The sequence below is a fragment of the Dromiciops gliroides genome, chromosome 2 (assembly GCF_019393635.1).
Source record: "Dromiciops gliroides isolate mDroGli1 chromosome 2, mDroGli1.pri, whole genome shotgun sequence".
NCBI lineage: Eukaryota > Metazoa > Chordata > Mammalia > Microbiotheria > Microbiotheriidae > Dromiciops > Dromiciops gliroides.
The window spans coordinates 562,898,278-562,915,595 of record NC_057862.1 but is presented as its reverse complement, the minus strand read 5'-3'; positions in this window follow the sequence as shown (position 1 = coordinate 562,915,595).

Genomic DNA, 17,318 nt, shown 5'->3' with positions numbered 1-17,318 from the left:
CATCCATAAGTTTTCACTGTACCCTTTCCCCACCCATACAGAGTAGGACTCATATAGTTTGGGCAAAATATAAATAAATGCCTCTGACAAGCTATCATCAATTATTGGTTTTAAATATTTATACCTGCTGTCCTATGGTAGGAAAAACTTATGGACTTCCTCAGTAAATGCATTGATAACTTACTTCTTCCTGTTGGTCACTTGGTTATCTAGATTTATAGAGAAAGCTAAATAGGGTTTTTGTGAATTTTCTTATACTCATAAGAAGAATGAAGAAGAAATGTGAACACTAATAGGCCGAATTTGCTCCAGGCCACACGCTCACTTCTTGGGCAAGTTTGATAATCTCCTGTAGCCAAATCAAAGTAAAGCTTGACTATATAAAAACTTAGACATTAATATTTTAACAGATCTGATTTCTCATCCATTTAAGTAATCTTTCCATTGGTATGGATTAAAACCTATCTGTGCCTTCTCATCCTATAAGATTCTTGTCCACGGCCTGACATAAAACCTCCACAGAAGATCGACCAGACATATCTGTTATAGGACTTCATCTAGGTTCTTTCACTAGAATAAACATTCCATGGGTAGCAGAGAAGTACTTGTGACATGACTGACCTACCTCCTTTTCCAATTTTACATTTTCTGCATCATAAAAGCTAGCACTTTAATCCCAGAAAAATGCTTTACAAATACAAATATCTCATTTGATCTTCACAACAACCCTGGGAGGTAAGTGCTGTTGTTATCTCCATTTTACAGTTGAAAAAATTGAGACAGACAGAGGTTAAATGACTTGCCCAGGATCACACAACTCATAAGGATCTAAGGCTGGATTTGAACTTGGATCTTCCTCACTCCAGGCCCAGCACTTTATCAACTATATCATCTAGCTGCCTAGAACACCAGCTAGCATATTTATAGCACTTTCAAGTTTGCCAAGTTGAGGTAGTGTGACGAATAAAATCTAATGTGTGTGCCCTTACCTGCCCCCCCCCCTGCCCCTCAGTGTGTGTGGGAAACTAGCTAGGATTTACTTATAAATTCAACAACAATTTTGTCTTTAAGCATTCATTAAAGTATATTAGAAGTTAGTAAAGAGAGAGAGCACATGTCTCTGAAAGAATGGAAAAAACCTAGCTCAGATCTACACTCGAGAAAGAGAGAGAGAGGGAGAGAGAGAGAGAGAGAGAGAGGGGGGGGGGGGAGAAAGAGAGAGAGAGGAGAGAAAGAGAGAGAGAGAGAGAGAGAGAGAGAGAGAGAGAGAGAGAGAGAGAGAGAGAGAGAGAGAGAGAGAGAAAGCCCTTCATTTAGCTGCTCATGCTTCCAAAGAGAAAGAGTCCCACTCAGTTCGACCAAAAGCTCCCTGTGGAACAGGAAGAGTGGTGATCCCCACACACAGCTCCAAGTTAATTGGCTGGTAGCATTCAAGTCCGCTGATTGACATGACTTAAAGGCGGTCTATGAATAGAGAGGCAACTTCTGGGATGCCAATTTGACCTTAGAAACCTCAGAAAGGTAGAAATCTTTCTCGGCAGGGGGTGGGGCCCCTGGGTCTCACAGTAGGCAGACTATCTTTTACATCTCTCTTTGCATTCAAATAATGATTAGGAGAATGCTATACCCTACTTATAGCCACGGTACATTTCTCATTGCATTTAGGTCCTGCAATCTTGATTTTTCAGAGATGGCAGGTTTCCACGCTTCTCAACAATATAGAATCACAGGAAAAGGTGTTATTCAGCATCAAATCAGAGTAAAACTCATGTGGCAGACCAAAGTGTGTAAGTCCAATCTATATTACAGAACCTCCACATAGCAGGTTTTTCTAAGCTTTGAATAAACATTGAAGTTATTTCCCCAGTGGCATCCAAGCTGGAGAATGAAATTCATCTGGCGGATTGCTGGCAGGGAACACAACCTTGTCCTTGATATCAGAGTATAAGACTTATTTTATGGTCATAGAGGGATAGAGCTAAATGTCCGTTTCTTCTGATGGGGAGGCTTGTTTGTTATTGCCTGAGGATCTTGATTGCTTTGGACTCTCACAGACTTGTATTCAAAATGTGAGCTACTTGGCTTACTTCCCCCCTACCCAGTTAGAAAACTGGTAACTTTTTTTTTTTTTTTTAGTGGGGCAATGAGGGTTAAGTGACTTGCCCAGGGTCACACAGCTAGTAAGTGTCAAGTGTCTGAGGCCGGATTTGAACTCAGGTACTACTGAATCTAGGGCCAGTGCTTTATCCACTGCTCCACCTAGCCGCCCCCTGAAAACTGGTAACTTTTAAAGTTAACATACCAATATACTCAGTTGTTCATCCTACTAGCAGATCCAGGTAAAGGACATCACTGAAACAGGAAAACATTGAGTTAAGCCAGACACAAATAGAAAAGCCATGGAAAACAATCTCTACCATGTTTCCAAATGAACACCATCATCCCCTTTCCACCCAGGATAGTTTGGGAAACAATGAAAGTCTCACAGTGTGGGGAAGGCCAGGTTTTTGTTTGTCAGTTGCACAAGGGGTCAAGGTCGTCGGTGTGGCCAAACTTTGAAAATGGCTCCTTTTTCTTTCTGCAGTCTGCTCCCTATTGCTCACACTCCGGGTATCCATCCATGTGGACTTCCTGCAGGCTGAGGCACAACTCATTCCTCCTGACCTGGGCTGCCATTCCCCAACTTTCCATAGCCATTCTACCCAATATGGTTGCTCTTTTGCATAGGTTCCCCTTCATCCTTTCCATTTCTCCTCTGATCTCCAAACCCCACTCTCTTCTCTTTGCTGTGTATGCTCATCTGCTCCATCCCTGCTGTCATTTGGGAGGAAGGGGAACATGAATACGAGGAGTGTACAGTGAGAAGAGTTCTAGATTTGGAGTTAGAGCACCTGGGTTCAAAGCCTGACTTTACCATTTACCTTGTCATTCACCTTTTCTAGGCCTGATCCTTAGCTATAACATGATGGGGTTGGACTGCACGGCCCCTCAGGTCCCATCTAGCTCTCTATCATCTTAGCCTATGGTCTCACTGCTTGGCTGAGTTAGACATTTCTGCAAACTTTAAACTGGAGCAGAAGGCTGGATTTACCCTCCCTGGGCAATTCTGGTTGGAACTGAAGCAGTTGGGGTTCCCGGTGCTGGCCAAGTCCTCTGCAGATATAAGCACCAACTGTTCAGATATTGATACTGTCTCCTGCTGTGATCCTGGCTCTTTGAAATACCAAGAGGTTCTATAAATGTAGCCATAAAGAGCCTAACCGCCATTTATTATTTCTAAACTAAGCTTTTTAGTTCCAAATAACTGAAGAACTTAACATGAAAGACAAATGAGAGCTTAGCTTTTCATCTCATTGCTGGGTGGTGTGGCCTCAAAGCTATCAAAGGGTTGTGTGGCTGGATTACCCAGGCAGATGTGTTGGCATTGGAATTGTACCCAGAGGTTACTAGCAATCCTTTGGGCTGTGGGCTTCGTGCCCAATAACAGTAAGCAAAGGTTAGGAGGCAAACAGTAGTGAATAGTCACCAAGGGGGAGCCAGGGGAGAAGACAGTAAGAGCCCTGGAATTGCACGGGAAATGAGGGGACAGAGAGGAGCCTTTGGATAGCTCAATGATGAGACACAGAGAGAAAAGGGCTGGGGGAGACTGACTGGATTAAATTTCCTTGTCCTTCTTTGCTTTTGAAACATGAATTTTAAAATGTCAAATGTAAATTTTGTGAGGTAAACATCACCCCAGACATACTCTTTTCAGATGTTTAAAGTTCCTCAAATTTAGCTTTAGTCATCATCATCTTCCCTGGCACTTCCCAACCCCATTCCTTGACCTTGTTATTTATTGGTGTGTCCAACTTACATTTAAGTAGGTGGAGATATACAAGGAAAGAGCATGGCCCAACAGGGAAAGACCAGGTAAAAAAAAAGCCATGAAATTTATTGGTTGATAATAAGGCATGAGGGCTATAATCAAAAATGTACTCAGTAATATGGGCCTAAGAGTCCTTGCTGCTAGGAGTTCTTATCTACAGTAGGGCAAACTTGCTGTAAACTCAACTGGTACCATTTGGATTAGCAGTTTTTGGTTGGATACGACTAATGTTTTCACCATTACCTATCTTATGAACAGTCCCGTTTACCACAATGACTCAAGGAAGGAAACAGACTACCAAGGCCTTTCTATAGGCACTCCTATAGGCTACTATAGGCTCATCATGCTTCCCAAATTCAACTGGTCTCTCTACAATCCTTAATCTCATCACACTCTTTCTCACTGCCATGTATAAGGCCATTTCAAGGATGTACCAGGCCCCTTCCCATTATCTGATTTTCCCAAATACTCCTGAGAGAGTGCCAGAATCAACTATTTCTCTAGTTCTGTCATCACAGGAGGGCCCCAGGAAAATCTCTTCCACACTGCCTATAATAATTCTTGCACTCTCTTCTGACTCCATGACCTGAAAGGCCCTATTCTCTTGACAATATTTACAGCATGGCCCCTTTAAGCCCTAGTGTCTGCTTCTTTTAGAAATAGAAAGCCAACTACGCCTTTCTTTCTCAAGTGGGGAAATGACTAGCATCTGGGATCAAAGGATTTAGGAATAGAGGAGATCATAAAAACTATCTGGTCCATGGTCCAACTCCCACACTTAATTGGTGTGAAAACTGAAGCTCCGAAAGGAAAAGCCCATGAACACACAGAATATAAGTGGCAAAGTAGGGATTTGAATCTATGTCCATGGCACCGGATTTGGAGTCAGGAAGACCAAGATTCAAATTTCATTCCAGACACTAATTATGTGACTCTAGACAAGTCATTTAACCTCTCTGGGTCTCAGTTTCTTCAACTGTAAAATGAGCAGGTTGACCATGATCCGTTTCAGCTTTAAATCTATGACCCTATGATTTGGAATACAGTACACTTTGTGCTCTCCTTCCTTCCTTGTTAGGAGCAGTGTGGTATTATGGAGGAGCACTGTATCTTCCTGTAAAGTTTATTAGCTGAGTGACCATTGGCTTAATTCTAACTATGCCACAAGACATAGAATGAGGAAGTAAGATAATCTTTCTGAGCCTCAGTTTCCATATATTTCCATTTATTGTTTATCTCCCATGTGCAAAGCACTCTGCTGGGTGCTTGGGGTACAAAGAAAAAAAATGAAAGTCTATCTTCTTTCAAGGAACTTGTCTTTCACCATGGGGATAAAATACACACAGATAAGTAAATACAAATGATTTACAAAGTTATGAAAAGAGGGACAAAACTCTAATGGTGTGAAGGAACAGGCAAGGTCTGCAGTAGAAAGTGATCCCTGAGTTGTGCTGCCTTCTTCACAGTGTTGTTTCAATAAGCAAATGAAATAATGTATTGAAAACCTTAAAGTGCTGTATACTCTCAGTTATTATTGAAGAGGGAAGGGAGGCAGAACAAGCATAGAATAAATACCTACCATGTACAAGGCATTATGCTAATCACTTTACAGATTTATTTCCTTTGATCTTCACAACATCCCTGGGAGGTAAGTGCTCTTAAAACCCCATTTTACAGTTAAGAAAACTGAGGCAGACAGGTTAAGTGAGTTGCCCAGCTTCACATAGCTATTTAGTATCTAACACTACATTTGGACTCAGGTCTTGTTGACTCCATGCCCAGTGCTCTCTCTATCTATTGTGTCACCTAGCTGCCTCAAGAGAACATGCTTGGTCTGCTGTTTTCTGTTGGGCTGAGGGTATTAACAAGAAATAACTAGTATAGCTTATTTCAGTGTTTCCCTGAAGAAAAAAATAAAAACAAATGCTTTATCATCAGTGAAAGCTTCATGGAGGAGGTGGTACCTGAGCTTATCCTTAACTGAAGAGAAAGCTATTAACTAAGATGAAAAGAGGGAGCCACATTCTAGGCATAAGGGACACTGTGCAAATGTATGGAGGTGAAGTCTTTGAGCAGCCAGTGGTCCACTTTGGCTAGAGTGAGTATGTTAAGGACATAATGTGAAATAAAGCTGGAATGACAGGTTTAAAGAAGGGTATGGTAGGCATTAAATGGGAAGCTAAGGGATTTCTTCCTCCCCCCTCCCCCATAAGCAATAGAGGCCACTGAAGATTCTAGCAGGGGAGTGACATAATCAATGATGTACATGCTTTGGCAGACCAATGGGGCAGCATTGTGGAGAACAGATTTGAGAAGGAAAAGACTGGTGGCAGAGAAATCAATTATTAGACTCTTACAATGGTTAGAAACAGCTACATGACTCAGTAGATAAGAATGCTAGACCTGGGATCAGGAAGATCTGAGTTAAAATCCACCGGAGACACTTAAAGCTGTGTGAGCCCAAGGAAGTCACCCTTTATTTGCTTCAGTTTCCTCATCTGTAAAATGGGGATAAGAAATAACAGTATCTACATTGTAAGGTTTTTGTGAGGATCAATAAAGAAAATATTTGTAAAGCACTTTGCAGACAGGAAAGCAGTATATAAATGCTAGCTATTATTAGTCCAGGTGAGAGAGGTCTAGAGACCGACTGACTTTGTGGTGAAGTATGCACAAAGAGGAGGAGAGGGAAGTGGAAATTAGAGTGGAGGAAAAAGGAAAAGGACGTAACTCCCTATTGGATGTGGGGGTGAGGGACAGGGAAGACTGGAAAGATAACTGAAGTTTCAAGCCTGGGTGATCAGGAAGGTGATGATGCTATAGCACATTGTCTTGATGGAATAGCAAGGTCAAGACAAAGGGGTTTTTTGTTTTGTTTTGTTTTGTTTTTTTCTTGAATTTGTTTTATTCAAATGAGGTGTTTATGTGTAGGCAGGGGGAGGAAGAAGTAGATGAAGAAAGGTTGAAAGTGAAAGAGAGAGAGGGAAATGTATATGTGTATGTGGGTCATTTCCAGGAAGAGAAAGGATTCAAGGCACAAGCAGAACATACTCTAGATTTTGGAAGAGCATTTTCCAAAGGTTTCAGAGAAAGGAAAGGAATGGTCCCATGAACTAAAATTCTTTAAGTGACATTAATCTAGGAGGGATGAGAAATTCTAAAGAATGAAACTGAAGGGGGCAGCTAGGTGGCACAGTAGATAGAGCACTAGCCCTGGAGTCAGGAGTACCTGAGTTCAAATCTGACCTCAGACACTTAACACTTACTAGCTGTGTGTTCCTGGACAAGTCACTTAACCCCAATTGCCTCACCAAAAAACAAAACAAAACAAACAAACAAACAAACAGAATGAAACTGAAGGTGGGGAGAAAGGACACAATTTTAATGTGGAGGAAAAAGGTGTTGTCAAAAGAGATAGATGAGGTTCTGTAGAGAACCCAGCAACCAACTTAGATTTTTTTAAAGATATGTATAGAAGATGGAAGCAAGTGCAGGCAATAAAATAGTGTGGTGTGGCCCTGTAAGAAATGTCAGGAGTGCTAAAGATCAGAATAAGTAAAAACAGCTGGTGAGGAAAGCAAAGGGCAAGATACAGGATTTGGGGAGTTTTCTTTTTAGCTCTAATAGGAAAAAGGGAGGATCAAAGAGGGAATAGTATGATGGCTTAGGGTGGATTTGGATGATGATAACTGACAACAAAGAGAACAGGCAGAGCTCTTCAATTATGTGTTTGGCTTGTGTGTCTATGTGTTTTTGCCAGGGAGAATGACATTTGGACAGGAACAGACAGAACAAAAATGGGCAACAGTGAGTTGATGCCCAAGATAAATAAGGTGATAGTAAAAGAGCACCTACCTGCCCTTGATGATTTAGAGTCATTTGGCCCAAATCAACTATTCTTCAGATACTGAGAACAGTGGCAAATGTTATTTCTGGGCCCCTGTCAGTGATATTTGAAAGACTGCATATAAAAGGAGAGGTACCATACAATAAGAGAATGGCAAATACCTCCACTTTAATCTTAAAAGGGAGATTAGAATCTACAAATTATAGGTCGGTGAACTTGACTGGGATTTCTGGGGAAAATTCTAGATTGTATTATTAAATTATTTTTAATGAATATACAGAAAAGGAAATAATGATCACAAAGAGGACAGATCATGCCAGACTAACCTTATTTCTTCTTTTGACAGGGTTGCTAAACTGTTCGATCATGGAAATGCTATATAGTGTACTTAGGTTTTAGCCAAACATTCAATAAAGTCACATATGCTATTTGTAAGGGAAAGGGGAAGAAGTGGTTCAAGTAAAGACTAATGACATTAAGGGGGAATAGTGGTTTAATAGGCTTTACTGCTTTGCATATAGAAATGAGGATAGAGTGTAGTGGGAAGCAGTATAGGCATGTGGCCTTTATTGCCCCACAGTTCCATGAGAAGCCCAAGAGCAAGGGCTTGGCGTTACATTGTGATGGGCACTCTGGTCAAAGACCTGGAACCACTCCTGGCTCTAGCTTTATCTGGCCTTCAGACAAAGAGATGCCATGGCTCCATTGCATCACTGCCACTTTGATAGTGGAGTGAAGCAGAGGGGGAACTTCAACCAATTCAGGGGGAGCATTTTTTATATTTTCTAATAGGACATGAAAAGCAGGGAACAAAGAAGCTTAATTCTAACTGCCATAAGTCATGGAAAAAGCAAGTAAGATTAAAATTGCATCACATCAGGCAAGCAGATGGAGAAAGGTGCTGGCTCTGGGTCATTTAAGCCTTACTAGATCACGAATTGTCCTGGAGGCTGGGGCCAAATCAGTTGAAATGGTTGGAGAGATGTGGGCTGGATGACAGTGGGGTCACAGGACCACTGAGCTAGAGGCTGAAGGGACCTCAGAGATAATCCAGTCTAATCCTTTCATTTTAGAGGTAACCTGCCTTTTGCTGCACCCAAGAGGGGCAGAAAGGAACTGATTATTCTGCGGCCATCATTCAGACTCCCAAACACACTCTCCCCACCAATTTTTCATAAGAGTTATTGCTGGGGGCAGCTAGGTGGTGCAATGGATAGAGTACCGGCCCTGGAGTCAGGAGTACCTGAGTTCAAATCCAGCCTCAGACACTTAACACTTACTAGCTGTGTGATCCTGGGCAAGCCACTTAACCCCAATTGCCTCACTTAAATAAAAAAAAAAATAAAAAGAGTTATTGCTGGTAGGAGAACCAAGGAAGCAGATCAAATAGACTGAAATGAGGAAGTAATCATGGGTGGCTTCAAGGAGAGAACATGTGGAACTACAAAGGAAACTGAAGCAGATCTGGAAGCTCTGGAATTGTTTGTTGAGAATCAGGGATAAAGAATAATGGCAGACTGATGGAGGACAGTGCAATTGTAAGCAACTGAGGCATGCAAAACTCTAAGCCACAGAGGAGGAAGCTAGGTTGCACAGTGGATGGAGCACTGGCCCTAGAGACAGAGAGATGAGTTCAAATGCAGCCTCAGACACTTACTAGCCTGTGTGACCCTGGGCAAGTCTCTTAGTCTCTATTTGTCTCAGTCTCCTCAACTGTAAAATGGATTTTTGTGAGTATCCAAGAGTGTTGTGAGGATCAAATAAGATAATATTTGTAAAGTGCTTAATAAATGCTTATTTCCTTCCTCTCCCCACCTGTAGGGGAGAAATATTTCCCCTTTATTGTTTGAATCACTACTTCTTTTATCTCTTGTGTGTTTAATTGTGCTAAGTGGCTTGAGAAGGTGATTTGAGTTTCAAAACTTTTGTTTTCCTCTCTCACTGTTTTAAATGTGACTTTTTAAAATATTGGCCATAGACTCAAGCAATTTGTCATATTCTACCTATTATTTGGTTTCAAGATAAAATAGAAAAATAGTTTTGATTCTAGAGAGAGACCATTCCAATTTTAGAGATCAAAATATTTGGTTCAAATAAAATCATTGAGGGTGGGGAGCAGGGGGGGGTGGTATGGGAAAACCATTATGGAAAACTGGGAACAGCATGGTACTGGAATTATATAAGCCTGGCGAAAGTTCAAAGCCTCAAATAATTCTAGAGGGAAAAGCATGAGTTCATAAAAAATGCAGAGGAAGAAGCATGGAGATAGTCTCCATTTAGCATGCTAGGTTTAAAAAGAAAACCATGCGGTCAAAGGGAGTGAGTTGCTAGAATCATTTCACCAGTAAAAAGTGAGCTCCCTGAGCATGCTCAGAAAGGTCCTCCTGCTGATTGACACCTCAGCCAATCTTATGTGTCAGTGCTATCTGATGAGAAAACTGAAGGCTGAGGAATTTAAGTGACTTGCCCAATGTCACATAGGTAGTAAACATCAGAATGATGTGACTGACTTTGGTGCTTTGTCAATCTTCCCAGAATTTAAAACTTGTTGAATTGCCAGATTTAAAGTAATCTTTAACAATTCCATTTCATCTTGAAGGGAGGTGTCTGGTGCAAAGTCCCAAGGATCTATGCTTGCCCTTCTGCTATTTCATTCTTTAGTGAATAAATTAGATAAAGGCATAGATGACTGGCTAATATCCAAAAATAACGAATCGATAGTCCTGATGTACCTTTCCCTGGTCAGACTACATTTCCTTCCATTCTGGGCACCACATTTTAGGAATTACATTACTAAACTGAAGAACATCTAAAGAAGGCCAATCAGATGCTGAAAGTCCTTGAGTCAATGTCATATAGGGGGACATGATTTCTGTGTTCTGCAGTTCTGTCACGTGGAAAAAGGATCGGACATATTCTGTTTGATTCCACTGGTCAGAGCTACGAACAGCTGGTGAAAGTTGTATATAGAGACAAACTGATGCTTGATGTCAGGAAATGCTTCTTAATAATTAGAGCTGTCTCCGAAGGTAATGAACTTCCCCTCATTGGAAACCTTCAAGTAAAGGCTGGATGACCATTTTGGAGGCATGTTGTCATGGAGATTATTTTTCAGAGTAAAAGTGGATGGCCCCGGGGGCGGAGCCAAGATGGCGGAGGAGAGGCTGTGACTCCCACAAGCTCCAGATAAACCCGTCCATTCACGCCCAAATAATGCGGTAAAAATCAAAACCCAGAACAGCCTAATGCACATAAGAACAGAGTGAGACTGTTTCTCCGCAAAAGAGGGCAATTCTGATCACCTACTGATCAGGCTGAACAGCTCAGCGCGGTCCGGACCCAGCCAGGGACAGTGCCTCCAACACGTCAGAGTCTTCAGCACCAGCAGCTTCTGAGGCTCCGATCACGGACTGGTGAGGGGGTTCGGAGGTAGGCTGGGGTGAAGTGGAGGCAGTATCTGCTGGAGTTGGGGCAAAGCGCCCTGGGTCTGAACCAGTGGGCTGAATCGAGTGGTGGTGGCCCAGTGGGGGAGGGGTAAAAGCACGCCAAGCTTCCGACCATAGAGAATCAGAGTTCAATCAGACTTCTGTTTCCGGGTCAAAGAGAAAGCAGCTGTGATTACTCACAAGCCAGGCAGGCTGAGAAGAAGCCCAATCACCCCCTGGGCCACGCTGTAGCACGAACAGTGTGTCCGGGAAGCAGTGCTACACTTTAAGGAGTAAAAAGCCAAGAAACAGTAAGCCAGGATGAGTAGGCAGAGAAAGCAGAAGACCATCGAAAACTTCTTTGGGGGAAAGGTAGACCACAATACATCCTCAGAAGAAGAAGATAATAATAGGGTCAAAGCTCCAACATCCAAAGCTTCCAAGAAAAATACGAACTGGTCTCAGGCCATGGAAGCTCTCAAAAGGGACTTTGAAGAGAAAGTAGGAGAGATAGAACGAAGATGTAGAGAAAGAGAGGAAGGAATGGAAAGAGAAATGAGAGCAATGCAGGAGAGTCATGAGAAAAAAGTCAACAGTTTGAAAAGCCAAATGGAAAAGGAGATTAAAAAACTGTCTGCTGAAAATAATTGCCTAAGAATTAGGATTGAACAAATGGAAGCTAGTGAGCTTATGAGAAACCAAGACACAGTAAAGCAAATCCAATTGAATGAAAAAATAGAAGGCAATGTGAAATATCTCCTTGGAAAAACAGCTGACCTAGAAAATAAATCTAGGAGAGATAATTTGAAAATCATTGGACTACCTGAAAACCATGACCAAAACAAGAGTTTAGACACCATCCTCCAAGAGATTGTGAGGGAAAATTGCCCTGATATTCTAGAAGCAGAAGCTAAAATAGAAATTGAAAGAATCCACCGATCACCTCCTGAAAGAGATCCCAAAAGGAAAACCTCCAGGAATATTATAGCCAAATTCCAGAACTCCCAGGTCAAGGAGAAAATATTGCAAGCAGCTAGAAAAAAGGAATTTAAATACTGTGGAGCTCCAATAAGGATAAAGCAAGATCTAGCAGCTTCTACATTTTCTTGGAAGCTTTGGATGTTGGAGCTTTGACCCTATTATTATCTTCTTCTTCTGAGGATGTATTGTGGTCTACCTTTCCCCCAAAGAAGTTTTCGATGGTCTTCTGCTTTCTCTGCCTACTCATCCTGGCTTACTGTTTCTTGGCTTTTTACTCCTTAAAGTGTAGCGCTGCTTCCCGGACACACCGTTCGTGCTACAGCGTGGCCCAGGGGGTGATTGGGCTTCTTCTCAGCCTGCCTGGCTTGTGAGTAATCACAGCCGCTTTCTCTTTGACCCGGAAACAGAAGTCTGATTGAACTCTGATTCTCTATGGTCGGAAGCTTGGCGTGCTTTTACCCCTCCCCCACTGGGCCACCACAACTCGATTCAGCCCACTGGTTCAGACCCAGGGCGCTTTGCCTCAACTCCAGCAGATACTGCCTCCACTTCACCCCGGCCTACCTCCGAACCCCCTCACCAGTCCGTGATCGGAGCCTCAGAAGCTGCTGGTGCTGAAGACTCTGACGTGTTGGAAGCAGTGTCCCTGGCTGGGTCCGGACCGCGCTGAGCTGTTCAGCCTGATCAGTAGGTGATCAGAATCGCCCTCTTTTGCGGAGAAACAGTCTCACTCTGTTCTTATGTGCATTAGGCTGTTCTGGGTTTTGATTTTTACCACATTATTTGGGCGTGAATGGACGGGTTTATCTGGAGCTTGTGGAAGTCACAGCCTCTCCTCCGCCATCTTGGCTCCGCCCCTAGCAGCTTCTACATTAAAGGACCGGAGGGCATGGAATATGATATTCCAGAGGGCAAAGGAACTGGGACTACAGCCAAAAATCACATACCCAGCAAAACTAAGCATCATCTTTCAGAGGCAAACATGGAACTTCAAGGAGAAAGAAGACTTTCAGGCATTTGTTATGAAAAGACCTGAACTGAATAGAAAATTTGACTTTCAAATACAACACCCTGGAGAAGCATAAAAAGATAAACAGGAAAAAGACTTCATGAGGGATATTAAAAGATCAAACTGTTAACATTCCTATATGGGAAGATAATACAGAGGACACAGGTCTGAACTGAATACGAAGGGAAGTTATGTTTTGTTCTTTGTGGGGTGTCTTATGTATGGGGCCGGATTTGGGCTTGGGGCCTCCTGGGTCCAGGGCTGGTGCATTGTCCACTGTGCCATCTAACTAACCCATAATGACATCCTTAAAATAGGGTTGAGGTGTAGGAGAAATAGACTGGGGGAGGGGGAAGGGGAACGATTGTCTGGGGAAAGGTTGTTCATATGAAGGAAACAAGAAAAAAGCTTATGGAGGGGAGGGGAAGAGGGGGAAGGAATTGGGGAGTGTTTGAACCTTAATATCATCAGAATTGACTCAAAGAAGGACTAACATACATACTCAAGTGGGTATAGTAATATATTTTGCCCTGAGGGAGGGGAGGGAGATAAGGGGGGGAGGGGAAGGAGGGAAGGGCAGATTCTGGGAGAGAGTAGTAAAAAGCAAAATACTTTCAAGGAAGGTGAAGATGTTCTGCATAACGGCACAAGTATGAAATATTGAATTGCTTGATTTCATAGGGAGGGTTGAGGAGAGAGGGAGGAAGAAAATTTGGAACACAGAATTAGCTCAAAGACCTTAAACTCATCAGAGTTGACTCATGGAGGGAATAACATTCACACCCAGTTGGGAGGAGTAATCTATTTAACCTTACAGGAAAGTATGAGGGGAAGAGGATAAGGAAGGAAGGGTGAAAAAAAAGGGAGTGCAGAGTAGGGGAGGGGACAGTCAGAAGTAAAATACTTTTGAGGAGGAATAGTTTAAAAGAAGATGGAAAATAGAGTAAATATCATGGGAAGGGAATAGGATGGAGGGAAATAGTTATGATGACTTTGCTGGGCTAATATGAAGAAAATTCTTTGTCAAGTTTAAGGTACATTATTTAGGGTATGATGAACAGGATACTATTAGAAAAACCTGGAAAGACCTACATGAACTGAAGCAGAGTGAAATGCACTGTATACAAAATAACAGCAATAGTGTAAAATTATCTGCTGGGAAGCATGTGGTTATTTTCAGCAAGGCAATGGTCCAATATAACCCTGAAGGACTATGAAAATGGCAACCCATCTACAGAGAAAGAAGTGATAGTATCTGAAATAGATGGAAACGCATTTTTTTTCTTTTCTTTTTTTTTTTCTTTTTTGGTGAGGCAATTGGGGGTGGGTGGCTTGCCCGGGATCATGTGGCTGGTGGGTGTTGGGTGTGTGGGGCCGGATTTGGGCTCGGTGCTCCTGTTTCCAGAGCCGGTGCTCTGTCTGCTGCACCACCTAGCTGCCCCTGGAAACACATTTTTTTAAAAAAATGTTTTTTCTCTTTGACAATTCCTTAGTCTGAAGTTTTGGGAGTTTTTTGACTGTTTTTTTCTCACAACCTAGCTAATGTGGGAATGTTTTCCATGACTACTCATGTATAATTTATTTTGAAATGCTTGAGTTCTAGTGGGTGGGGGAGGGAATAGAGGAGGAAGAGAAGTTGGAACAATTTTTTTTAAATTGATGTTAAAATAAATCTGTTTTTACATATAAAAAAAATAAAATAAAATAAAATAAAAAAAAAAAAAGTGGATGGCCCCTGTGAGGTCCCTTCCAACTCAGAAAGTCTGTGATCCTGTGGTTGGGAGAGAAGTGGATTTGAGGAACCCAAAGTAAGGGTATCAAGCTGAAGATGAAGATCAAGTTTAGAAAAAGTAAATTATTGGGAGAGTAAGAAGAAAAAGAAATTATGACGAGAATGGAGAATTTCAGAGTTCAGGATCTTGAAGGCAGAATGTTTCAGGAGATGGATGAAATCTAAGCCATGCCCACTTTAAGTGGCTGAGGAAGAGTGTGAAATAAAGATCATAGAGTTGATGAACTTAAATGCTAGAATATTGTTGTTGTTCATTTTTTTTCAGTCCTGTCCAACTCTTCATGACCCCATCTGGGGATTTCTTGGCAAAGATCCTGGAGTGGTTTGCCATTTTCTTCTTCTTTTTTTTCCTCTTTCTTTCTTTCTTTCTTTCTTTCTTCCTTCCTTCCTTCCTTCCTTCCTTTCTTTCTTTCTTTCTTTCTTTCTTTCTTTCTTTCTTTCTTTCTTTCTTTCTTTCTTTCTTTCTTTCTTGATGAGGCAATTGGGGTTAAGTGACTTGCCTAGGGTCACACAGCTAGTAAGTGTTAAGTGTCTGAGGCTGGATTTGAACTCAGGTCCTCTTGAATCCAGAGCCAGTGCTCTATCCACTGCGCCACCTAGCTGCCCCTTACCATTTCCTTCTCTAGCTCATTTACGGATAAAGAAATTAGAGCAAACAGGGTTAAAGACTTGCCCATGGTCACACAGCTAGTAAGTGCCTAAGACCAGATTTGAACTCAGGAAGATGAAAATTCCTGACTGTAGGCCCAATATTCTATTTACGATACCTCCTAGCTAGAATATTAGATGGATCAAAATTGTGAATATTGAAGTTGTCAAGGATAAGGAATGTTAAAGTTTTATCATCAAATTAAAGGATGAGGACAACTGTGAATCAGGAGCTGAAGTCATTCAGGAAGGAGTGCTGGGGGTACAATACCTCTAAGGTTCTTTTCCAATCTGAGATTCTATGATACTGACCAAGGAATTTCCACTGAAGTAAGTAAATATCTACATGGGTTTAGTAGGAGAGAGGGAGATGGATTAGGTAACCTATCTGATTCCATGCTTTAACTATTTTCCCATTCTTTATCTTTTAAAAAATTAACATAAATTTATTTTTTTCTCCTTTCTACTTCATCAAGAAAAAGATAGAAAAAGAAATTTCTTGTAACAAATATTCATGGTCAATCAAAACAAATTATTATTATTAGTTGTTTTCAAAAAATATGTCTCATTCTGTACCCTAAATCTGTTACCTCTCTGTCAGGAGGTGGATTTCACATTGCACCTTCCTCTGGAATAATGGATAGTCATTGCATTGATCCAAATTCTTACAGCTTTCAATGTTGTTTTTGCAGTGGCATTATTGGATACCTTTTTTATGGTTCTATTAATTTCATTATTCATTGGTTTATGCAAGTCTTTGAAAGTGCTCATTTTTATAATGGTGATTTCATACTATAAATTGTTCTGCTCACTTCATTCTGCATCAGTTCATACAAGTCTTCCCATGGCTCTCTGATATCACCTTCATTTCTTACAGCACGATAGTATTCAAATACATTCATATACCCCAATTTGTCCCCCAATATCAATTGGTATCCCCTTAATTTCCAAATTTTTGTTACTACAAAAAGAGTTGCTATGAATATTTTCATATATGTAGCACCTTTTCATCTTTCTTTCTTTGGTTTCTTTTAGGTATAAGTCTAGAAACATTATGGCTGGGTCAAAAGGCATATACTATTTAGTAACCTTTTAATTCCAACTTGATTTCCAAAATGGTTGTTCAAATTTATAGCTTCATCAATGGCACATGGATGTGTTTTTCCACAGTCTTTCCAACATCTGTCACTTTCATTTTTATGCATCTTTGCCAGTCTTATGGATATGTGTGGAACCTCAGTATTCCTTTAATTTTCATTTCTCTAATTAATGGTAATTTGAAGCATTTTTCCATATAGCTTTAGATACCCTGGTTTGTTTGTTGGGTTTTTCCATCAAGAACTGCCTGTTCATATCCTTAGACTACTTATCAATCATTTCACAAAACAATTTTTTCTCACAAAATGCAGATGAAGAGAAGCTTGTCCCAGGTAAAGAGACAGAAAAGTGGCTACAATGCTCACAGCATTGTAATTAGCAATTTTAGCTGAGCCTGTAGTGGTCTGATTTGCATCAATAACATTGGACTTGTCATATCACCAAGTACAGTATGCATCTTGTTAATGAACAAGAAAGCTGATCTTAGAGGACAGTCTTCCCTCTCACATTATATTTCTCTATTCATTCTAATGTTTCATTTACTACTTACTCATGCCTTCTGGGTGAGAAATATCAGAAGAACTAAATGATATTATTACGGAAGTTAATCAAGTCAAGTTTTTTTTCTACTTAATGTCAATACTTAACAG